This window comes from Solanum stenotomum, chromosome 6 (assembly GCF_019186545.1).
Source record: "Solanum stenotomum isolate F172 chromosome 6, ASM1918654v1, whole genome shotgun sequence".
Classification (NCBI taxonomy): Eukaryota; Viridiplantae; Streptophyta; class Magnoliopsida; order Solanales; family Solanaceae; genus Solanum; species Solanum stenotomum.
The window spans coordinates 2,108,283-2,134,966 of record NC_064287.1 but is presented as its reverse complement, the minus strand read 5'-3'; the positions used below and the strand labels follow the sequence as shown (position 1 = coordinate 2,134,966).

The window sequence follows — 26,684 nt, the reverse complement described above, 5'->3', positions numbered from 1 at the left end:
CAACTTATATATAACATAAGTTGTGACTTACCTAATTTTATGTGATTTTATACCCAATGACAAATATTACATGCATCAACATCCATTGCGTTTGCATGATTTTACTCAGAAGTGGTAGCAACCAATTGTCAATCTAAAGCAGTAGCTTTACTTTGATAGACACCTAAAACCCTCCTTTTTTTTTATTTGATATTTCCTTCACATCACCTTGATATTTTTCAATATTACTAGTACCTTTAATTAAGTACCTTCAATAGTATCATCATTTTGTTTGTTATTTTGATTTTTTTTTTAGATCAAAGAACATCTATCTTCATCATGACCTTGGTGCTAACAATTATTGCGATACAAAGGTAAATTATCATATACAATCTCCTAGAAAACCTCGATCAACTTACCAGATTTTTCATCCACAAACTGCAGCCTTATACAATTTGGAAGCTTCTCCATTATATCAAGTATAACCTTGACCCTAGTTGTGGTAGGTCTTTTTTAGATGGACTAAAAAGGAAAGTTTGACAAAGAACTTGAAATAAAGGGTGTATTAGTTAGAGGTGTAAAATCATGTTCTAAGATTCTATTGAGGTGGAGTTGTTGAGATTTTTTTCTTGAATCATATTAGAAGAAAATGTACCTGTAAAAGAAAAATTAAACTAGTTATTTGGTATATTTCCTTTTCATTCATAGTATAGAATTAACATTATATATAAAAAACAATTGTAGTTCAATGCACAAAACATTTTGTGTTAGTGAGGCCCGGGGAAAGGCCAAACACCCAAGAGTGTGATGTAAATAGCCTACCCTAGAGCAAGCATTAGTGATTGCTTACATGTCTTGAACCAGAGACCTTCACATAGATAACTTCACGTTTTTTTAAAGGCTCTCTTTCCGAAATAACATTATATGTAAATCTAGTAATAGATTCACATGATATGAAAAATACTAAATAAATGTGACAATACTCATGACAGATAGACTCATAATATGAAAATATTAAACAATTTGACAATAAATGTGACAAATAGAATCATAATATGAAAATATTAAATAGTGTGATAATACACGTGAAAATAGAGTCGTGCACCTACTATAAATTACCCTAGTGTTCTTCTCGAAGTTGCACAAACTTATTCAGCCAAAACAACTTATTGTCTTCTTTAATTATTTGTTTTTTCCAATAGAAAAGAGGACTAGATGGGGTAAGCAAAAGATTGAAATGGATTTGATTGAATCAAAGAAGCGCACGCTGCTACTTTATCGCAAAGGAAAAACCACCTTTCGAAGAAAGCAGATGAGCTTTCAACTTTAACCGGAGAAGATGTTTGTGTTCTGCTCTTTTCACCAAATGGAAAACCATATTCCTATGTCTTCACAAATATTGAATAAAAATAATTGATAAATTTCTTGAATTGAAATCAAACGACCGTCAACACGATCACGCTGATGTGGGCAAATCAAATAGCTTCATTCTCAGAATCTCTTGATTTAAATTCAGAATTTCCAGGAAATACAACATGTCTCATGGATTGTGAAACTACAAATATTTTGAAAGGAAAAGGAGAACTTCTTGTTGTAGTTGTCTCTTCTAGTGCTTGTTTTCATTTAACTCAGTTCATGCCTCTAAAACAACATGATGTATCTGATGGGGAGGTATTGAAGATTTCAAGTTGTTAATACTTTGATCCTTTGCATGTTATGTGAATCAATGTGTTCATATTTCATTGTTGTATGGATGCAGCTCTGCATGATTGCCAACTTTCACTTGGAATCTGTTGATCAAGTGTTTGCTCTTGTTCCCTCATTTAAGGTATGGACTCTACTATTATGGAAATTCATTTTTCTCTAATGACATTTCAAGAGTTGAGGTTGTTTGGGTGTTGAGGCAGTTTCCAACTGTTGCTATTAATTGAGTTTTAAGTTTTACTAGACAGGACGATAAAAGCTATAATTAATTTCTTAAAGAACCTTCTATAGATGTTAATACTAACAAAATATGGGATGAAACCAGATTTATTTCGATCCCATGAAGTGTTTAACAAATCGTGAGAAGGAAAGGAGACTTGTGATTTCGATCCCATGAAGTGTTAGGGGATTTAGGGTTATAATTTGGGTGTGGGTATTATGTTAATTGGGTGGGTTATTTAATTAATTTGTGTGAGTCTTTTAATTATGGATAAAAATTAAATAAATATTGGGTAGGTGTTTAAGATTGTGACATGTATCCCACCGTTAATAGAAAGAGTATATACGCCCCAAAATTTGGACGGTAAGAACATCAGTGTCCAAAAAGTATAACGAAGGGTATTTAGATACCATTTACGATAGTTCAGTGGTATATTTTTCCTTTTTACCTTTCAATTTTAATCTTATACCGTGCAAATAAGAATTTCAACAAAATATGATTTTTTAAGGCAGTTTATTTACAGCCGTCATTTACGCTAAATGCAGCAACATGGCAGTGTAGAATTCATATACTTTTTAAGAAGAATTATTTTTCGTAGGTGAGGAATACTTTTGGTAGGTGGGAAGTTCATGCTTTTATGTTTTTACAATATTAATTTTTACTAAAGCTTTTATTGTAATATTCTTTGGCTAAGTGTTTTAATCTTGATATTTCTTTAATATTATTTATGATATATTCTAGGTATAACATATCTTGGGTTCTTTGGTACATATATAAATTTTCTTCCATTAATTGTTCCAATAGTTTTATATTTTCCATAGATTCTGTCCAATATTGTAAATATTCGTAGTTCATTTTAGTCTGAATTTATTTCTAAATAGTACCATTCTATTCTTTCGTAGTATAAATCATGTAGGTCTTCATACCATTGTTGGTTCAATATATCTTCTGATTCGTTATCATCAAATATTTTTTTCCCATATGATTCTTCTTAATTCGATTATTTTTATATCTTTAAGTATATATAAGATTAAAGTTTCATAGTTTTTTATCATTTCATCATGAACGTATGTAGTCATGTTCTTTATCATGCAGGTTTTTTATTTCAAACTATTCCTTCCTATCATATTCATAATTGATTAAATTCATATTAGATCATTATGAACTAGATTATCTGTTAATCATGTTATCCTGTCACTACTAGCATCGTACTTTAGCGGATACTTCCTTCTTATCAGCGCCTCAACTTTGTTTACTCCCCTAAACAGCTTCCTCGCCTACCGGTTTCAACATTAGGATGGCATAGTATAGAAGTTTTCTTCCTGTTTCCAGTGTGCTAATAAACTAGAAATCATGATTCAAATAATTCTAATACATAATAACTAACATAAATTTATTCAATCATATATATGATATTCAGGAATATATAAAATTAGTTCTGCATATTTTTTGAACAATATACCTTTGCTTCTTGCTTAGCCATGCTATCTGAAATATCTGATTGGATTTCAGATTTATCCATTAACTTTTAAATATTTAGTATCTTGAGATAGTAGTTTTTTATGAAACCTCTTATTATGTTAGGCGTTGCCCGCCCTTTAAGTTACATATACATCCCTTTTTATAGAAAGGAAATGACTACTACTTTACAATAATGTCTTCTTTACATTATAATAATAAAGACAATAATGTGCACCTACTCTAATAAAGACAATAATGTGTCATACACTTCATGACTTTTTACATATCTTACTATACACTTTATGACTCTTGAGTCCAACTACTATACACTTTACTATTTGCTTTTTGTTTAGTCGACCAAATGTATCTCTTTTTCTCCTCTTCTTATCTCTTTGTCTTCCCCTTTATGACTTTCTTTGCACATGTGTCTATTTTACTTTTTTGTCTTTTTCCTCTTATCTTCTTCCGTATCTATCTTATTAGATCATTCTAGTTGTACATCTGGAATTATATTATCTTCTCCGTTACATTTTGAACATATGTGGTCAGGGTATTTGTGACCAATTAGCTTGCAATATCTGGTTAATAACTCTGCCGAAATAAATTCTACTTTTAGTGTTCGTGTCATAGGTCGTTCTTCTAGCTTAAGTAATGATAAAATCCATCTTTGGACTTCATCCATATCTGCTTTCCTTAGCTCCCTTGAATTGGAATAAATCATTAACTGATCTTTTGCATAGTAGCTCTATATAGCGTTTCCGTTTAAATAATTATTTGTTAGCTCTTGTATAATGGTTGATATACCAATTATTCTCTTATTGGCATAAAAACTGGGTATCTCGCTTTTCTGTATCTCTGGTTGTTGTTCGATATCTTCCGGTATTATCATATCTTTTGTTAGTTCTATCTTTACCACTTGTATCAGAGGTTTTATTTCCTCGTATAATATCTCTGCTGTTGCCGTATAAAATTTTATATAGAATAAATTTCCCTTAGTAACTCTCTTATATGTAATAAATGCTTAATGTAGTTCCGCTATTCCACTTAGTTTCTCTCCGTCATATGTATATATTGTATTTAATAGTCCATAGTTGTAACATGTCCTTACTAAGTTGGCGTTAGTTTTCGGTTGTGCAATCAGTTTATTATAACCTTGTAATTTTTGGGTTAAATAATCCTGGTTGGGTTCTTGGGTTGTAGTAGATCTGGGTTTAAGGTTTAAAATGTTTGGATTTTGTATATATTTTCTATATCGGTTCGCGTAATATGATTATATGTTCTTTTGTCATGGTGTAGGCTATCCGTATATGTAAAAGTTTGTGGTTCTATAGTTAATGTGTTTTTTGGTGTTAGCCTCGGGGTAAATGGTTTTTCGAATAACTGGTTTAAGCTTGAATTCTTATGTTTTTCACTAACTCGTTGGCTTGTACCTGCAGTTGTATTTAAACAAATGTTATGGGTTTTTAGGTGTTTCCCAACGTCACCTTTTTAGCTCTGGATTTTTTCTGTCTTCCGATTGACATAGCTCCTCATTTTTATAGTAATTTTGCTGACTTATACTAACTTTAGACTTCAGATTAACTTCATTAGTCTTTAGCGTTTGTATCTCGTTGTCCATACTATCCACTTTTGTACAAAGTTTTGTAATGGCTTTGAGTATCTTTTCAATTATATCTTCTTCCTCAGTCTCAGTCTGAGTAGCTTTGTCGTGATAGGTAATCTGCAATAACATTCTTATCAGTTTTTATTACTTCAATTGTAAATGTAAAATTTAATATATTTAATACCAATCTCCTTATTTCTTTTGTTGTTACCAAATCTTGTATTTTTCTTGTTAGCCACCATTTTACTTGTGTATTATATGTTCTTATAATAAATTCGTTATATACAATATATGGTTCAAATGATAATAAACATTTATATACCGAATATAATTCTTTCCTATTTATTTCTCATCTTATTTCTGCATTAGTAAATGTTCCTGAATAATATCTACAATGATGTTCTATTTTTTCTTCTCCATACCTGTATTTTAATACTCCTCCATAACTTTTTTCCACTGGCATTTGATTCTACTATATAAGTAAAAAATTTTATTTTCATTCGGAAAATATAGTTTAGGTAGGTTCTTACATAATAATTTTACTTTTTGTATTTGTGTTTGGTCCTTTTTATCAAACTGGTATTCTATGTCTTTCTTCAATTTTTGTTGTAATGGTTTTAAATTCTCTGCTAATTTTGGTATGTATTCTCTTACTTGATTTACTAGTCCTAAGAATGATTGTAATTTCTTTTTTGTGTCTAGTTGTTCATTTGAGTTAATTATTTTTTGTACTATATGTGTTTGCATTTTTATTCCATTTTTATCTATCTGTATTCCTAGGAATTCTATTTGGTTTTTCATTTTGTCTACTTTCTTTTTACTTAGACTTATGCCTGAATATTCTATAATATGTATGAATTTTTCTAATAATCTTATGTGTTCATCTTGGGTTTTAGAATATAGTAATATATCATCAATATATACTACACAATTTTCTAATTGTTTAAAGTAGTTATCCATAAAGTGTTGATATCTACCTGGTGCATTTTTATATCCGAATGGTAATACATTCCATTCATAGAATCCTTGTGGTACAGTGAATGCTGTTAGTTTTTTAGATTCTTCTTCTAGTTTTAAGTGATAAAATCCTGATTTACAATCAAATTTGCTAAAATAATTATATCCTTGTATTTGTCTTATCTTTAGTATTTTATTTGGTATCGGATAATTATATGTTTTAGTTTTTGCATTTAAATTTCTATAATCAATAACCATTCTGCTTTTTCCTCTTTTTTGTTCACTATGTTTATTTACGATAAATGCCGGGCTTGTATGCTTACTATTGCTTTCTTGTATATATCCTTTTTCTAGTAATTCATCTATATGTATCTTAAATTCGGTTAAATCATTAAAATTATACTTTAATGGTTTTTGGGTTATTATACTGTTATTATCAATTAGCTCAATTTTTACTTTTGTTTTATGTTTTTCCCATCCTTGTAAAGGATCCTCACTATATAATAATTCTAACTTATCTTGGATTATTTTTACTTTATCTATAGAAAATATTATTAATTCTATTTTAGGGTCTTCTTCTTTTATATTTTCTAATTTTTGTGTAATTTTTTCACTTCCTTTTATCCATTCTGTTGTTTTTCGTTTTTTGTTATTTACTCTTTTTGCTCCTATTTTTTGTTTACACGGTGTTGTGTTCCACTAGTGTGTTTTTGTTATTATATGTGGGTACAATTTTTCTAAAAATGGCATTCCTAATAACATATCTTTTGTGGTTAATTCAAAGTTATATATTTCTTCTATAGTTAATATCTAATCTCATATTTGTATTTTTATATTTTTTATCTTATATGTGATCATGCTTCCTTCATTATTAAATCATGCTACTACTATTGGCGTTTTTAATTTTTCCCACTTATCTTCTGGTAAATAATTGTATTTACATAGATTAGCTTCTGCTCCCGTATCTATCATTGGTGTATAATATTTGTTGTAATATCCTTCTATTATTATCTTTGCAAGTATATATATTTTCATATTCTTATCATACTAAAGTCCTTTTTATTATCACTCTTTTATTTTCATAATTTATTATTAACTGTTTGTCTTCTAAATTATATGGTTTTACTTGTTCTAGTCATTTTATTCCTAAAGTGATATTTTCATCTCCTTGATATATTCAAGTTTTATTACTATTGGTACACCTCCAATGATTATTTCCTTTTCTGTAGTTTCTTTGGTATACATTAATGTTTTTGGTAGTTCGGGGCATGATTGTTCAGTAGTTATTATTTCATCTTCCATCACTAATTCTCTTGTAATATAGTTTTCTTATAGTCCTGTATTTATTAATATTAAATATTTTCGTTGTTCCATTATTCCCGTTATGTAGTAATGATGTGGTTTTATTTCTTCTTCCATTGATTTTTGTGGAGTTTTATCTATTCTTTTTTAGGTACTCATTTTTTATGAAATTTGTGGTATTTCACAGTTTATTCTTTTTGATGTGCTTAATCTTTCTTTTACTATTTCTAAATCTTCTTCTATATCAATCTCATTATAACTATAATCATTATTATCTATGACTGTAACTATCCTGTCAAAAGGATCTTCTATTTTTATTTTTTTAATTTTATTTTTTGCTGTTATTTTATGTTTTGCTGTTAAAACATATAAGTTTTTACATCTAGCTGTAAATATTTTACTTTCCGGGCCTAATTTTATCCCTGACATTCTTTAATATAATACTAGTGATTTATCTATGTTTCTGTCATTTATTGCTACTGAGTAGTTAGCACTCATTATAAATTTAAATTTTTGGTATATGAGGTTACCTTTTACTGCACTTATTATACTTTTTTCTATAAGTTGTATAATTATATCATCCGCTAAGTATATTTCTATGGGCGTATCTATTCCTTCTCTAAAACATGGTTTTATTAGTATTTCTGTTCCTCCTAAATGTACATATTTAATTGGATTTTTAGCCGTAATATCTTGTATTTCTTTATTTATTATTCGTTTGTTTATTATTGGTATTTTAGCCTTTCCTTTGGTGTATTTGCAATCTATGATATGTTCTCTTTGACTTACTACATAATATTCTTCTTTTTGTCGTTTAAACCAGGTTCTTATTGTTGGTATCTCAAATATTTTTTCTACGCTTAGGTCTAATTCTTTTCCTTTTATTTGTTCAAATATACTATTATCAAATATTATTTTTTGTTCTAAAGATTCTTCATCTTGATGATTTTCTTTAGTTATTATTTGTATGTCTGTTTCAGTCATTTATATAGTATTCATTATCTGATTCTGTTACTGAATTATTTTCTATTTCATTTTCCGATATTTCATATATATTATCATTGCTTTCTAATTCATAATCTATGTATTCTATCTGCGTATATTTTTCATCGTCTATTATTATTTCTAATATTTATTTTTTCTTTGGATTTTTAGGTAATTTACAATCTCTAGCTATATGTCCTAATTTTCCACAATTATAACAAGTACATTCCGTTAGTTTTCTTTTTGGTCTATATGGTCTTTTTGTTTTGTAGTTCTTTACATAGTATCTTCTTATTGGTTTTTTATATTTATATTTCGATCTATATTTTTTGTTATATCTCTTTTTATAGTATTTTTCTGTACACCCAAATTAGGGTGCCGTTTTATTTTTGCAACATGCTAAGATTTTTATTAGTATTTTTTTCATTTTTATTTCTTCTTTATGTTTTTCACATAGTTCTATAAACCATTGTTGTAAGAATTTTATTCTAGCTCCTTAGGTATCTGTTAATCCTACTTCATTCCAACTTTTTATTACTTTTGAATTAAAAGGTTCTGGTAATTTTGTAAAATATAATTTTCTTATTTCTTTACCTTCTTCTATGCTATATGTTCCTTTATAATAGTATTCTCTAAATGCACATGTATATTCATCTATATAACACATGTTACATATTGCTAATTTTGTCATTACATTCCGGTTTATGATTTTTTCTTTATTTTGTTCTTCTACTTCTGTTGTCATACTACTAAATTCATTTCTTATAGCTATTTCGTATTTATATAATATTTCCATAGTTGTAGTAGCTATTCCACCATTAAATTTTTTATTACTTCTTAGAGTTTCTAAACTTTCATCTGATAAATTTTGTAGCCATAATTTTACAGTTTCGATAAGTGTTCTTTCTATATATCCTGGTGTTTTTGTTATTACTATTTTGTTATCTATTAATTGTTTTGATATATATCCCATCCATAATTGGATTGTTTTATTTATATCTGCTACACGGTCTAAATCTAAAAAACTATGTTGTTCAGTTATTGGTTTAGGCGTCCATTTTTTATTTAATCTTTTATCCCATATAGTTTTTTCTCTATCATATTGTCCATAGTTTTCATTACAATATTTTGGATTTAAATTTTTTGGGTTTTTTACTCCTGATGTGCTAGGTTTTTCATCTATGTCTACGTCTCTTGTATTTACTTCTAAATCCTTTGTATTATCTATGTTTGCTAAAAGTTTCGTATATGTTTCGCTTGTTTCCGAATGTTGTTCATCTAGATCATCATTATTTATTTCATCAATTCTTACTTCAGGTAGATTATCTTGGTTATTTTCTTCTTTTTCTTCTAATTCATCTTCTAATTGCAATTTTTCTTAAAATTTAATTATCTCATTTGCTAATTTTGTTTTTTGTTCTTTTTCTTTTTGTTTTATTTCATACATTTCTTTTAACATTGCCAGCTCTTTTTCTGGTTCAATTATTTTAGTATTTTTTACTTCTTCTAGTTGTTGTACTTCCTTTTTTGCTTGTTGTTTTATTTTTTCAATTTCCATTTTTTTATCTATTTCTTCATTTTCTTTTGTTATTCTTATCATAGCAATTAAACTATTTTCTAGTTTTACCGTTTCTTTTTCTAACATTAAACTTATATTGTCACCTATTTTCTTGTATCTTCTTCCTAGATTAGAAAATATTATCTTTATTTTTAATCCATCATAGTTTTCGTATGTTTTTTCATCTATTGCATATTCTTCTTTATTCATTTATAAATTATGTTGTAGTTTATATTCTAAGTTATTTATTTGTATTTCTAGATATAAAATAGTCTTTCTTTGTGCTATTATAGATTTGTGACAAGTTCCTGCAAATCTATTACTGTTAAGTCTTTCTTGCCTGTGTCTTAATTCTTGCCTTTTTGCTGTAATTATTTCAGTAAGCTTTTGCCTATATTTGTTATTCATTGTGTTTTTAAATATTGAATATATTTATATTCTATTTTAGATATATTATCTATTAATTGATCTAATTTTTCGTTATCAGTTTTTGTGATATTGAGTTGTTTATATTCCGAATATAATTTGTTCAATTTTCTTCTTATTTTTCTTAATTTTCTATTAGTACGTTTCTTCTTATATTCCTTTTCATCCATAGCTCTGATACCATTTTTCGACCAATACCACAAAAATCACTTTTGAATAAAATGATGAAGTCCAAAGATGGATTTTATCATTACTTAAGCCAGAAAAACGACCTACGACACGAGCACTACAAGTAGGATTTATTTCGGCAGAGTTATTTAACCAGATATTGCAAGCTAATTGGTCACAAATACCCTGACCACATATGTTTAAAATGTAACGGAGAAGATAATATAATTCCAGATGTACAACTAGAATGATCTAATAAGATAGAGACGGAAGAAGATAAAAAGAAGAAGACAAAAAAGTAAAATAGACACGTGTGCAAAGAAAGTCATAAAGGGGAAGAAAAAGAGATAAGAAGAGGAGAAAAAGAGATACATTTGGTCGACAAAACAAAAAGCAAATAGTAAAGTATATAGTAGTTGAACTCAACAGTCATAAAGTGTATAGTAGGATATGTAAAAAGTCATAAAGTGTATGACACATTATTGTCTTTATTAGAGTAGGTGCACATTATTGTCTTTATTATTATAATGTAAATAAGACATTATTGTAAAGTAGTAGTCATTTCCTTTCTATAAAAAGGGATGTATATGTAACTTAAAGGGCGGGCAACGCCTAACATAATAAGAGCTTTCATAAAAAACTGTTTCCTTTCTTCTTTTCTCTTTTTTTTTTTGCTTTAGTTAATAGCTAGGATTTATAGAAACAGTTGAATATAGAAACAGAGATTTGAATATATAATATGTAACAAACTAACAACCTAACCCACTAATATTAATGATATTGACAATTTTAGGTTTAGGCCCGTAAGACTTTAAAAGATGTCAACATGAATCAACATCGATACACAATCCAAGAGGCACATCTGGGTCACTCCACCTAGGCGTTGAAATTGAAATATTTTTGCGACGTCTGTCACATGAAAAAGCTAAACAAGTTTTTCAAGAATGTATCTTGGCTTTCGCTACATTCTTAGAATTCCAACAATTTGGAGTTGATGCTCCTACATACGCACCTCATTTAATATGTAGTTTTCACATAGAAAAGACAGGTCTTATTTATAGTCATAGAAACAATAAGTTCTTGTTCAAGTATGATATAGTTGCTAGATACAATTGCTCTGAATAGATAGTTCTTGATTTCGATGGAAACAAATAATATTTATATGAACGTTCCTGATACTTTTCGCTCAATACTACCGGTGCACAAAACATGACCTTTTGGCCTGTCTTGGAGAACTTACCAGGGAGGCATCCATTCTTGTTTGCAACTTAGAGGAGAAATCAATGAATTGAAAAATTACTAAAAGGGGATTGAGCAAACTAAATTGGGAATTTGAAGAATAATCACACTCCATAATGCAAATGTTCCAAACTTCAGCTATTACAACTATATGAAAGAGAAATACTAACAAAAAGACTATGATATGTTGTTTTTTGTCCTAAATTCGTGGACCTTTCACTAAGCGCGAACCTGAGAAAGTAATTTTGAACATTAAACTTGAAGACCTAGGATCCCAATAAAGTCCAAATTCATCACCAACGCTGAATTTGCGACTCGTGAACAATTTGGTGCACGAAAGATAAAAGTCATCATTGTACAATTCCCTTAACCAAACACTTCCACCCTCATACTTCCTAGGGATATTCTACTCCGTTACATCACACACGCCAATAGGAACATCGCAGCCGTTCTCTAAACTTTTGGCCTCATCCAACATCCAGTATCGAAGAATGTACTCAAACTTCTCGAAAAATGGAATCATCAGCTTTCCTACAATAACTCGTCACGAGTAATCTTTTTCTTGATCTGCCAAGGGTTTTTCAAATCAATTTTTTGGGGAGGGTATATGTCTCTTATCTCAATTAGTTCTCAAGTCACTACATATGGACTGTTGATAAGTTTGCAAGCTTCTTCTTCAGCTTTTGATGGAAAGAAATTGTAAAAGAATGTCTTCTTAAAGCTAAGCAAAGACTTTTGATCAGACATTGAATAAATTGTTGGAAGGATACATTGAAAAAAAAAAAGAGGTAGTAACACTCTATTTATAATAGTAAAATTAGGTTTTAATTTTTATTCCAACCTTGAGCGGGAACATAGAATTCTGGGTGATATTTTTTTTTGACCGCCTTAATTTTTATTCCAAAAAGGGTCTGTTAATAATTATTAAGTTACCTAATTCTCCAGATTTTTATATTTAAAGTTTTTCCTTTTATATCTCTCTCTCTCTCTATTTTTTGACAGCCTCAATTTTTATTCCAATAAGGATCCTTTAGTAATTATTGAGTTACCTAATTAGCCAGATTTTTATATTTAAAGTTTTTCCTTTTATATCTCTCTCTATATTGGCAAATGTATTTTTTCGCTTCTTCTCTCCTTAAATATTTCTTCACACGAAAAATTGGATATTTGATCTTCCTCACACATTTTTTTTTACGTTTTGTTCAATGACTAATTTAAATTTTTTATTTTATTGGGCCAATTTATTTATAGGTTTCACTAATTTTCTTATAAAATTTATTATAGATGCCCCTATTTTTTTACAAATACAAAAACTAAATTACAGTATAGCCGCAAAAAAATAGTTTTAATTCACTAAAGAATGAAAGAAAAAACTAAGAGACTCAAATAATGACAATCAAAGAAGTCAAAAAACAATTTATATATGAAAAAGATTAAAACACAACTTGAACTTTACTAGAATGATCATATATACCCCACATGCTTTTTATAAAAAATTAAAGTAAAATAAATAAATTTAAAACTAATTTTTTCACTTCCGTTATGTGAGCTCCTTTTGTAACGGTAGGGATATGTGAGTCATTTATATAACGGTAAGGGTATATATGAACCACTTTAATAACGAGGGGCATACAAGCTCTAAATGACAAAGTTGAGGGGTATATCAAACCCTCTTACCTTTCCCAAAAAACTTTAGATAATTATCCAAATAGAGTTATACCATGTATGATGTAGTCACTTAAGATAATTTGTGTTTGATTAATTTTCCAGCTTCATGATTTTTATCCTAGTTTTTGAACACGTGCACATGTATTTCAAGCTAATTAATAAAATCATATTGAAAATATTATAACAAGATTGTGATGAATTACATCAAATTTGAAGAGAACAAAAACAAGATCATATCCATGACGAATAATGAGCCTATTCAACCGATATTATTGTCATTACAAGGCACAAATCATGACCTTTTGGCCGCGTGTTGAAAAACTTACCAGACACAAAAATTGTTGTCAAACGGGAGCTAAAAAATAAAGATATGTCGAATATATCAAAATACCTTTTGATCTTGTGTCTTAAAAATGTTATGTGCATGGAACATTCTTGTTATTCATTTAGAATATGTTGATGAAGTGTTTGCTCTTGTTCCCTCATTTGAGCTGTGGTTTCTACTATTATGGATATTCATTTTTTTAATGATATTCCAAGAGTTCATACTAACAAAAGATGGGATGAAACTAGATTTGTTTCCTTCGACGTTGAAGATGGTTTAACTTATGTTGTGAAATATTGCAGACTAAACAGAGCAAGCCGAGAGTTCCCCTCAAGAATGTCTTGGCTGAACTAGCCAAACCTAGAAGGGAAGCATAAATGACTCAAGAAGAGTGTAACACCTACTAAATTTTCTAAGCTAAATAAATGACTCAAGAAGAGTGTAACACCTACTAAATTTTCTAAGCTAAGTCCTGAACTGTTCTTCATTTGCGTATAAGGTCGTATCGGATGATTCTTAAACTTTTCGTAGGTGTTAAGGTCTATTATTTAGTATGGGAATGAATTTTGATATGAATTAAGGTAACAAAAATCCTCTAGCACATGGTTGAGTTGTAAGCTTCCTTACCAATTAAGTTTTGATGTAAAGTTTTACTTAGGTCAACTTCAAACGATCATATCTCTTAGCACATAATGAATTAGGTGACCCATGACCAATCAAATTGAGTCCTTTTTCCAACTCCACCAAGTTTGCCTCATTTCGAGTTCAGAGTAAAACGTTATGAATATTTTACCAGAGACTACCACAACAGTGTTTTCTGAGACAGTGAACTACAAAACCCTTTTATGGGTCGTAGTTTGGGGTCCAATTCCCATAGACCCATCTACGAGTCGTAGTTTGGTACCGTAGAATGAACCTTTTAGCCTTAAAACTTCAATATGAATTCCATGAATGGGATCTACGATCTGTAGATCAAACCATAAACTGTAGATGGCCTTGTGGAAGGTTTTCGACAACTTTTTAAATGGGGTTTCTTTTGTATATTCCCATTCATAATCCCAAGCCATTATGTTTTAAATTCAATAAGGGGATTATATTCTACTAAACACTGAGTTTTCATTTATTTTCACTCTGTTATTGTTTAATGCTTTCAGATAGACTAAAAAGCCCGGCAACACAAATGTTTGTTCAACTAATCATTCTGAGTACAACTTCAAGTTCACTTACACAATGAGGATAAGGATCCCTTTGCTTCCTCCTCATACTGTGTGCATTATGAAGAGGCAGAAAGTTCTCTTTCTTCATTTTCCGAAATTGATGTATAAGAAATCTCATATAATTATCTTTATAAACATGATTTTTATAAACAAATAGGGTTCATGTGATACAAAACATGAACAACAATTTAGAATTCAAGTTTTTTACATAATAGAAGTCAAAATCTCAACGGTTATGGAATTGGAACTCAGAATAAGAAACACAACTGAATTCAGATTTCAAGAAAACAACGATAGAAATCTAAACATAACGTTTCACTAACTGAATTAAGATGTTTGAGATTTCTATCGCTGTTTTCTTGAAATCTAAATTCAGTTGTGTTTCTTATTCTGAGTTTCAATAAGAAACTCAATAGTCACTAATCTGAAGTTTGAATATTTAAATATATCAAATCTAAAATTGAATTTATTGAAGTTTGAGAAGGACGAAAAAATAAATAAAAGATGTTTTTGGTTATGTTTTATAAATTTAAAAGGTATTTTTTATTAAATGAAAATTACAAGGATGTAACAAAAACTAAACTAAAATAATAAGGATGAATTTAATTAAGTCAAAAATACATTAAATGCCATGCATATATTTGTCTTTTTGTTTTTATATTTCACCTTCTTTTCTCCTCCATTTTCAAGAACCAAAACAACTATCTTTATCCTTTCATCTTCACTTCGTTACAACCAAGAAAAAAAGTTGAAACAATCCATAAAACCTAAACCCATCTTCTCCAATCGTCCATTTTCATCTTCTCCGATCCGGTCATCTTCTTCTCTGTTGATAAAACTGTTACAGAAAGCATAAAAATCCATCAACAAAATCCCTGTCCAGTGCCCAATTCATTTGTCTAACTCAAACTTTTGATTTCACTTCCAATTTCAGTTAAGTTCCAAATTCTAACACTACCTTTAAATCCGATTTGATCCTGAATCATTTCCATCTCTTACTATGAATAGAAGACGAGGTAGATCAGACAGTAAACAATCTTTGGATCAGGTATCCAATGGTTTTCTCGGTAATGTCAATGAAGAACAATCAACATTGGTTTCTTCATCTTCTTCAGGTAAAGTTAGCAAAACTCAAGTGAAATTTTTTGATTTTTCTAATGGAAATGTGATTATAAAGTGGTTAGAAGAAAAAAATTGATAAGGGGAGTTGTTCTGGATGAGATTATTTGTATAAAAAAAAGTCAACTTCTGAGCCTTTAGTTGCGTTAACAGCTGGATTTTCGTCTGACTGATTAAAGGATAAGAAAATTGAAGCTAGGGTTGTTGGTGTAGTTGGTAGGATAGAACATTAATGTCACTATATTTTAATTAGGAATCACATTATTACAAAATGGCGTGAAAATGTATCGATTTAGGTGACAAACGAAATGTTTGGTGATGTTATACTTGAACGGTGTAGTGAGTTATTGGATTCTACCTATAACTATTTGTTATCATACAAATATATTAATTTTGGGTTGGCATTGACAATTAAGAACATGATTCCAGCTGCGCCAAGTAAAGATAAAGTGATTGTTATTGGGGCAGGTCTTGCTTGGTTGGCGACTGCACGACAACTGATGTTATTTGGGTTTGAAGTTATTGTTTTGGAGGGACGAAAGAGTGCATGTGGATAGGTGTATACAACAAAGATGGAAGGAGGGAATAAGGTGGAAGTTGATGATCTTGGAGGGAGTGTTTTCACAGGTATACACTAGGAAATCTACTTGGTCTGTTAGCTCGACGGTTGTCGTATACACTTCATAAGGTGAGAGATCAATGTCCACTCTATCGTGTTGATGGAAAGGCCGTAGATGAGTATTTGATAAAAAAAGTGGAGGCTACTTACTTTGAACTTTTGAACAAGGCAAGCAAGGTTAGACAAGAATTATCTCAAGTGTTTCTCTTGGAGAGGGATCGAAGACTTTGCGAAAGGATTCTGGTGTTGCAATAAATGTTGAGGAGATGAGCTTGTTTAACTGGCATCTGGCAAATCTAAAATATGAAAATGCAAGTTTGCTTTCATAGCTTTCCTTAGCATATTGGGACAAAGATGACCCCTATGATATGGGAGGGTATTATTGTTTCTTGCCCAGTGGAAATGGAAGATTAGTTTATGCTCTGGCTGAAAATGTGCCTATTATTTTTGAAAAATTGTGTATGCCATTCGTTATGATAGAGATAGTGTGAATATGATTACCAGAGTCCAATTATTTAAGGGAGATATGGCATTGTGCACCATTCCTCTTAGAGTTTTGAAGAGTGGTTCGATCACATTCATTCCAGAGTTGCCTTAGTAAAAGTTGGACATAATAAAAAGATTGGGTTTTAGACTATTAAATAAGGTTGCAATGTTATTCCCGTATGCGTTTTCAGACTCCAATGTTGATATATTTGGTTATGTTGCTGATGATCCTAGTTGTCGGGGAGAAGGGGATTCTTTCTATTCTACAACTATGCAATGGTTGCTGGTGGGCCCTTTTTGTTAGTTCTAGTTTCAGGATGCACACAAGTTTTAAAGAATGTCCCATACTGATGCAGTAACGAAAGTACTTCAAATTTTAAAAGGTAAATGATAGGTTCCACATTAACTTAGCTTTGGTAAAAATAATATTTTGGTATATTAAAAGCAAAGTTAATGTGGAACCTAACATTTACCTTTTAAAATTTGAAGTACTTTTGTTACTGCATCAGTAGGGGCCATTCTCTAAAACTTGTGTTCAGCTTCTCCTACGACTAGAACTAACAAAAAGGGCCCACTAGCAACCGTTGCATAGTTGTAGAATAGAAAGAATTCCCCCAGACAACTAGAATCAACAACACCATGAGCAAATATATCAACATTGGAGTCCCAAAGCACAAACGGGAATAACATTGCAACCTTATTTAACAGTCCAAAACCTAATCATTTTATTGTGTCCAACTTTTGTTGAGGCAACTCTAGAATGAACCTGATATGCACATTTTCAGCCAGAGCATGAACAAATCTTCCATTTCCACCAGACAGTGATCCCCTCCCATATCATAAGGGTCATCTTGGTCCAAAAATGCTAAGGAAAACTATCAAACCTGCATTTGCATATTCCAAATTTGCCAGATGCCAGTTAAACAAGATCATCTCCTCAGTATCCATCGCAACACTAAAATCCTTTCACAAAGTCTCCAATTCCTCTCCAAGAGAAACAACCTGAGATAATTCTTGTCTGACCTTGCTTGCCTTGTCCAAAAGTTCATTGTACGTTGTCTCCACTTTTCTTTTTATCCAAATGCTTGTCTACGGGCTTTCCATCAGCACGATAGAGTGGACATTGGTCTTTCACCTTATGAACTATATACGACAACTGTCGACCCAACTGACCAAGTGGATTCCCTAGTGTACCTGTCAAAACACTCCCTCGTAAATCAGCAACTGCCACGTATTCCCTTCTTCCATCTTTTTTGTATACACCCTTCCACCTGCATGTTTTTGTCCCTCTAAAATAGTAACCTCAAACCCAAGTAACACCAGTTGTCTTGCAATCGCCAACCCCGAAAGACCTGGCCCAATAACAATCTCTCTGCCTTTACTTGGCTCATTTGAAATCATGTTCTTAATCGCCAACACCACCCCAAAATTAATATACACGTATGATAAAAAATAGTTATTGTCACGCCCCGAGCCTACACCCTGGACGTGGCCGGCACTCGAAGACCATTGTTGGCCCCCAAGCGAACCCTTTGCCTGGCTCTCTTAACTCAGCGGAAACTTAACTCGACAGCGTAACTCAATGCAATGCAAGGTTATAAAACAACCTAACTAATAAAAATCTGGCCAAAAAGGCAACTCGAGTCCCAAAATAGAATATTTACATATATACATAGATGAGAGACTCAAAACCAACTGACTGACTGTCTATGAAGCCTCGATAATACTGAGATGGATGTTGGGACAGACCCCGCAACATCCTAATAAAGCAAAACTAAAAGAACAACTGCCCAACTTTCAAAAGGCATAACTCGCTCATACGAACTCGGAAACAAGCAAACTCGATGACGTTGGAAAGACCAATCCACGAACTTTGCAAGCATAACTGGAACTACACCTAGATCATCCTAAACTAGGAGTTATAACTGTTCAAAGTTGGCCAAAAATTCATTATTTTCCATACTTAGCCAAAATTTCCAGATTTTTAATTCTTTCCAAAAAGACTATTTCCAATTCTAAGCCTCTTCATAGTTATTTCAAATTGTCGGATGTTACAATATCTCCCCCTTAGGAACATTCGTCCTCGAATGAGATTACTCTAACAAGGCTAAGGGTGTAACATCAAACTAAAACACCCAACAAGCAATCATGCAAAAATAACAGCAACATGCTCACTACAATTTAAAGAGCACTAAGAAGGAAATAAATACCTTGGTCTGCATTTCCTCCGGATTCAAAAAGATATGGGTATCTCTTCTTCATATCCTCTTCGGCTTTCCAAGTGGCTTCCTCAACAAATTGGTTCCTCCAAAGGACCTTAACTGAGGCTACATCTTTCGTTCTCAACCTACGAACTTGACGGTCTAAAAATTTGAACAGGAATCTCCTCATAAGATAAGCTATCATTGATCCTAACACTTTCAGACGGCAAGATCAATTAAGGATAACCTATTCACTTTTTTAACATGGAGATATGAAATACCGGATGAACCATTGCTAGTTCCTGCGGCAACTCCAACTCATATGCAACATTGTCAATTCTCTTGGCTATGCGGTAAGGTCCAATATACAGGGGACTAAGTTTCCCTTTCTTACCAAACCTCATAACCCCTTTCATGGGTGAAACTTTCAAATATACCCAATCATCTATTTCAAACTCTAACGCCCTTCTCCTAACATCAGTGTAGGATTTCTGGCGACTCTGTGCCGTTTTCAATCTCTCTTGAATCACTTTCACCTTCTCCATAGCTTGGTGAACTAAATCTGGTCCTATCAACCCTGCTTCACCAACTTCAAACCATCCAATAGGAGATCTACATCGTCTCTCATAAGGAGCTTCGTATGGAGCCATTTAGATGCTGGAGTGATAACTGTTGTTGTGGGCAAACTCAATGAGAGGTAGGTGATCATCCTAATTACCTTTGAAATCGATCACGCAAGCCCTCAACATATCTTCTAAAGTCTAAATAGTACGCTCTGCTTGCCCATCAGTCTGAGGATGAAAGGCAGTACTCAAGTTCACCTTGGAACCCAAGCCTTTCTGAAAAGATTTCCAGAACTATGTCGTGAACTGTGCACCTCTATCTGAAATAATGGAGATTGGGACTCTATGAAGTCTCACCACCTCTTGAATATATAACTTAGCATAATCTTCTACTGAATTGGTAGTCTTTACTGGTAGAAAATGGGCTGACTTTGTCATTCTATTGACAATCACCCAAATAGAATCATGCTATCTGGGAGACCTTGACAACCCTGTGATGAAATCCACATTGATCATCTCCCACTTCCATTCTGGAAGTTCTATCCTCTGAGCTAAACCAACGGGCCTTTGGTGCTCAACTTTAACTTGTTGGCAATTTAGACACTTAGCAACAAACTCTACAATGCCCTTCTTCATGCCATCCCACCAATAAACTTCTCTCAAGTCACGATACATCTTCGTGGAACCTGGATGAATGGAATATCTGGAGCTGTGAACTTCATCCATCACGTACACACAATATACCTTAATACCTCAATACTCCATCTCCCTCTTATTCAAAGCTAATACTCTTTGCTTTTGAACATTTGCCTTCAACTCAAGCAAAATGGGATTTTGGTCTTGTTTCTCTTTCACTTCTGACACTAGTGATGACTTGGCCCTGCTCGTCACTTTTATTCCCCCTTCAGCGGAGTCTATAAGGCTGACTCCCAGGCGTGCCAGTCTGTGCACATCTTTTGCTAACTCTCTCTTCTCTTCTTTAATATGGGCGGCGCTACTCATAGACAATCTTCTTAAAGAATCAGCAACAACATTAGCCTTACCTGGGTGATAAAGAATACTCAGGTCATAGTCTTTAAGTAATTCTAACCACCTCCTCTGTTTGAGATTAAGCTCTTTCTGAGTAAGCACATATTGAAGGCTCTTATGATCAGTGAATATGTCAGCATGCACACCATACAAGTAATGACGCCATATCTTCAAAGCAAACACTACAGCAGCCAACTCTAAGTCATGGGTTGGGTAGTTCTTCTCATGAACTTTCAACTGTCTGGAGGCATAAGCTATAACTTTGCCATTCTGCATCAAGACACAACCCAAACCAACTCTAGATGCATCACAATACACCACAAAACCTTGAGTACCTTCTGGTAAAGTCAAAACTGGAGCTGTAATCAACCTCTTTTTCAATTCCTGAAAGTTTTCTCACAAGCTTCAGACCATTGAAACTTCACTGTCTTCTGAGTCAACTTTGTCAAAAGAGATGCAACAAAAGAGAACCCCTCAACAAACCTTCTATAATAGCCAGCTAATCCCAAGAAACTCCTAATTTCTGTTGGAAATGTGGGTCTAGGCCAATTCTGCACTGCCTCAATTTTTCGAGTATCAACTTTAATACTATTGCCGGACATAATGTGGCCTAGGAACGCCACTGACTTAAGCCAAAACTCACATTTAGAGAACTTAGCATACAACTCCTTATCTTTCAAAGTCTGAAGGACTAGTCTGAGATGACTAGTATGATCTTCTTCATTCCTTGAATAGATTAGTATGTCATCAATGAAAACGATAACAAACACATCTAAATAAGGTTTGAAGACTTTATTCATAAGGTCCATGAAAGTTGTCGGTGCATTGGTCAACCCAAAGGACATAACTAAAAACTCAAAATGACCATATCTGGTTCTGAATGCTGTCTTTGGAATATCACACTCTCTTACTCTTAACTGGTGATATCTTGATCTGAGGTCAATCTTCGAAAAACAAGTGGCACCCTGTAGGTGATCGAAAAGATCATCAATCCTCAAAAGAAGGTACTTATTCTTGATGGTAACCCTATTCAACTGGCGGTAATATATACACATCCTAAGGAACCATCTTTCTTTCTCACAAACAAGACCGGACCACCCCAAGGTGAGACACTCGGTCGAATGAAACCCTTTTCTAGAAGATCTTTCAACTGCTCTTTCAACACTTTCAACTCTGTTGGTGCCATTCTATATGGCGGAATAGAGATAGGACAAGTAAATGGAATGAGATCTATGTCGAACTCTATCTCTCTCTCAGGAGGAATTCCAGGTAGATCATCAGGAAACACTTCTGGAAACTCTCCTACTATAGGAACTGACTGCAAATGAGGTATCTCAACACTAGAGTCAATAACTCGGACTAGGTGATAGATACAACCCTTTGAGACTAACTTTCTTGCCTTAAGGTACGAAATAAAACGACCCTTAGGCACTGCTGAACTACTATTCCACTCTATGACTGGCTCACTCGGAAACTGAAACTTGATTGCTCGAGTTCTACAATCTATCGATGCATAACAAGCATGAAGTCAATCCATACCTAGAATGACATCGAAATCTACCATGTCTAACTCAACCAAATCAGCCATGGTGCTCTTGTGATTGATGGAAATAGGACAATCACGATAAACTTTTTTTGCTAGAACAGACTCCCCAACAGGTGTAAAAACACAAAAGGGTTCACAAAGTCTTTCAGGAAGAACATCAAACTTATTTGCAACATAAGGAGTTACAAAAGATAAACTTGCTCCTGGGTCTAGCAAAGCATACACATCAAAAGCAAAGACTTTGATCATACCAGTGACAACATTCGGAGAGTTTTCTTGCTCGTGGCGACTGGTGATAGCATAGAGGCGTTTGCTCCTCCACCGGTACTAGAAGTAGCTCCTCTAGGTGCCATCCTGTCTGGTGGGACAACTAAAGAAGATTAGGCCCTACTGCCCAGATTTCCACTACCTTGCTTGTTCTTTGGGCACTCCTTCATGAAGTGACCCTCTTGTCCATACTTAAAGCAACATGTCTGGCCTTGACGACACTTCCCTGGATGGACTCTACCACACCTAGCACACGTAAGAACCTGGTTACTTCCTTGTGCCACACTATTCTGAGTACAGTGTACTCATTTTTATTTCTGGGTACAGGTGAACTAGCAGATGATGGAACAGGTCCCCTTTGCCTTTGTTGAAAGGACGGACGGTTCGCATTACCTTTTTGCTGCCCGGACTCATTATCGGTCTTAGCTCTCTTATTTCTGAACTCTTCTCTGTCCCTCAGCTTTTCTTCCTCAACTTGCTGCACATAAACCATCAACCTTGATATGTCCATGTCCCCGATAAGCATTGCAGCCCTACCTTCTTTACTCAATAATCAAGACAGTCCAGAAACAAACAAACTCATTCTACTCCTCATGTCCGCAACCATCTTCGGAGCATAACGGGAGAGTTGTGTGAACTTTAGACTGTACTCATTAACACTCAAAGACTCATGTTTAAGGGTGAGGAACTCACGTACCTTGGCCTCTTTCAATTCTTGAGGAAAGAAACGCCCCAAGAAAGCTTCCTTAAAACAGACCCAACTCGCAGGTGGTGCATTCTCAACTCTGCCCCTTTTCCACTAGTCGAACCAAGTTCTAGCAACATCCTTCAATTGATACGCAGCTAGTTCAACCCGCTCATTATATGCCACATGCATCACATCAAAAATCTTCTTCAACTCCTCAATGAAGTTCTATGGATCCTCAGTAGTGCTTGAACCCATGAAACTCGGAGGATTCATCCCCAAGAACTCACGAATCCTAGAAGTGTCAGCTCCTTCCTGTCGAACTCCCCTTTGCTGACCAATCTGATTTGTTACAGCTTGACTCAGAATTCTAATTGCCTCTCTAAACTCGGCATTAGTAACTTCCCCTTGTGGTTGCACTCTCGGGGCATATGGTAACTCTTGCTCATCAACATAACGTCTAGGAAGACCCCTCTGCCAACTCTTTGTGGAGGCATGACTATCTGAAACATGCGTAAGCACGGATTAGACAGAAACTTTTTAGAGATCAACTCTACCACACAAGATGAGTGTGAAAGAAGTGAGAAATCTTCCTAAATGTTGCACCCTCCCAATTATAGATGTGGCGCGCTTCACACCGATAACTAGGACTCTACAGACATGGCTTCATAGACTCCCTAGGATTGTGGAACTTGCTCTGATACCAAGTTTGTCACGCTCCAAGCCTACATCCTTGACGTGGCCATCACTCGAAGACCATTGTTGGCCCCCAAGCGAACCCTTGGCCTGGCTCTCTTAACTCAGCGGAAACTTAACTCGACAGCATAACTCAATGCAATGCAAGGTTATAAAACAACCTAACTCATAAAAATCTGGCCAAAAAGGCAACTCGAGGCCCAAAATAGAATATTTACATATATACATAGATTAGAGACTCAAAATCAACTGACTGACTGTCTATGAAGCCTCTATAATACTGAGATGGATGTTGGGACAAACCCCGCAACATCCTAATAAAGCAAAACTAAAAGATCAACATAATCGAGTCCTCCGGAACACAAAGAGGCTCACCACTGACTCTGGAGTGCTCAACCGGATCAACGGCGTACTGAATGCTGACCCTGGGTACCTGTGTCTGCATCGTCATAAGATGCAGGCCAACTGGCATCAGTACATTGAATGTACAAGTATGCGAGCTGGAAAGCTAAACCACAACTTAAGCCTGGAAGGAGTACAAAGGAACTCTTACCTTGGCTCTGTTCAACTCACGAATAACTGAACTCAATATATAAAGCAATAAGACACATGCATTATATAGTCTAGGGATTACATTAATTGCAAAATATTTAGTTTTATTTTAGTTTAGTATCTAGAAGGATTCTCCTTAATTATTTATAAATAGGTACTCTTCTATTTGAATCAATGCAAGAATCAATACAAAGAGTTATCATTCATTCTCTCTTTAATTTCTCTTTCTAGTTTCTTCCATTTCATAACAGTGGTATCAAAGCCGTTAACGCAACTAAAGCCACATAAGTTGGCTCTTTATTTAAACAAATAATCTCATCCGAAACAACTCCCCTTCTCGAATTCTTACTTCTAACCACTTTAGAATCAACATTTCTATTAGAAAAATCTAAAGTTTTCACTCGGGTTTTGCTAACTTTACCTGAAGAAGATGAAGAAACCAATGCAGACGGTTCTTCATTGATATTACCGAGAAAACCACTGGATACCTAATCCAAAGACTATTTACTACCTGTCCTACCTTGTCCTCTATTCATGGGGATAGAGATGGGATGGAATTGTGTTATGAGTATAACTTAGCTGAAGAACCTATGTGAGAAGATGTCATATTCCATTTGGGACCCTGGGAAGATTCCTATATATAGAAGAGGAAAATACTCAATTAGGGTGATGCTATGAACTTGTCTCTTATTTCTTATTTTCTTAGTTTAATCTGGAACCTCCCTCCATTCTTCCTTTTTATTTCTACTTCTTCCCTTGGATGTACTCGAGCAGTTACATTTTGTCTCAGATGTACTCGAGCAGTTGCATTTGGCCAAGTACTTGTGCAGGTTTGATTTTTGTCTCAGATCTATTTCTAAGCATTTCTCAGATGATAAAAGCTTCAGTCCACTGTTTGATTGCTTCCATATCAAACATTCTGCTCAACTGCTCATGATGAGGGAGAACTTTCTGCTTCTTCATAATGCGCCCAATATAAGCATCAACTGCATAAAGTCTTATCTTTGCCGATATCTTCAGCCAACACCTTTTTACTTTCATCTGTATGAGGAGGAAGCAAAGCTTCAGTTGTATTCAGAATGATCAGTTGAACAAACATTTGTGTTGCCGGGCTCTTTAGTCTATCTGAAAGCATTAAACAATAACAATACAACAGCTTGTCAAGTTCCTTCAATCAGCACAATAGTTTTAAGGTAAAAATTCGCATAGATGTTACATGTACTTGATGAATACATCCATGTCAATTTAGTGCTATTGGCTTCTGTGTTTTTTGTAAAATACAGTGAGATTTTTGTTAATGCTAACTGAAATCGCGCAGATACAATATATAATTCTCCCTGTATGTGTTTTCATCGTAGAAGCTGGATTATCTGTATGTGTATGTATGTGTTTTGAAAGCAAAAGTTGGATGTTTGTGAAAACATCAATAACTGTATGTGTGACCAACTGTATCTAAGTAGCGTCGATTTTCCAGTGCCATTTCTGGAAATGTAGCTTTCATTATAGAGGACAAAATTTGAGGAGGAGCAATTTTTACAATTGCGGTAACTAAAGCAAATGAAGAGTGTTCAAATTTGCTTTTAGTTACTGCAGTAGTTTTTAGCTAAATAAGTTGTTTAATTTAAGATGAATTTGAAATTTGAATCTTAGTTATGTTGTTTAGTTGTTGAGATATATTAGAATTCTTAAATTTTAAATTATGCAGATTATGTATTTTATGTTGGCTATTTAAAGCCCTTAAATGCTTAATAAAATTATTGAAATCAATTGAAAGTCATTCAAAATCTAAAGAGAGACATTTTTAACCTTTTTTCGTTGCCGCATATAGTTTTAGAAAAACCAACAATATCTATACACAATCAAAAAGGTACATCTGGATCACTCCACCTAGTCATATGAAATTGAAATATTTGCGATGCCAATCACACGGAGAAGCTCAACAAGCCTTGCAAGAATGCATCCTGGCTTTCGAGACTCGTTCATAGAATTCCAACAATTTCTTTTGCTTCTCAAAGCCTACTAGAACACTGCTGATGCTCCTAATATTGTTGGAATTTGGTAGAATCTTTTTATTTTATTTTATTTTAGTCTAAAAATATTTTATAGTATT

General features: G+C 33.2%; 2 pseudogenes; one reads left to right on the top strand and one right to left on the bottom strand.

Moving 5' to 3' along the window:
* Window positions 1-1,443: 1,443 nt before the first annotated feature.
* On the top strand, window positions 1,444-17,426 carry LOC125867230 (protein FLOWERING LOCUS D-like; annotated as a pseudogene).
* A 71-nt stretch (window positions 17,427-17,497) lies between these two features.
* LOC125867229 (protein FLOWERING LOCUS D-like) lies at window positions 17,498-18,487 on the bottom strand (annotated as a pseudogene).
* Between the last annotated feature and the right edge of the window lie 8,197 nt (window positions 18,488-26,684).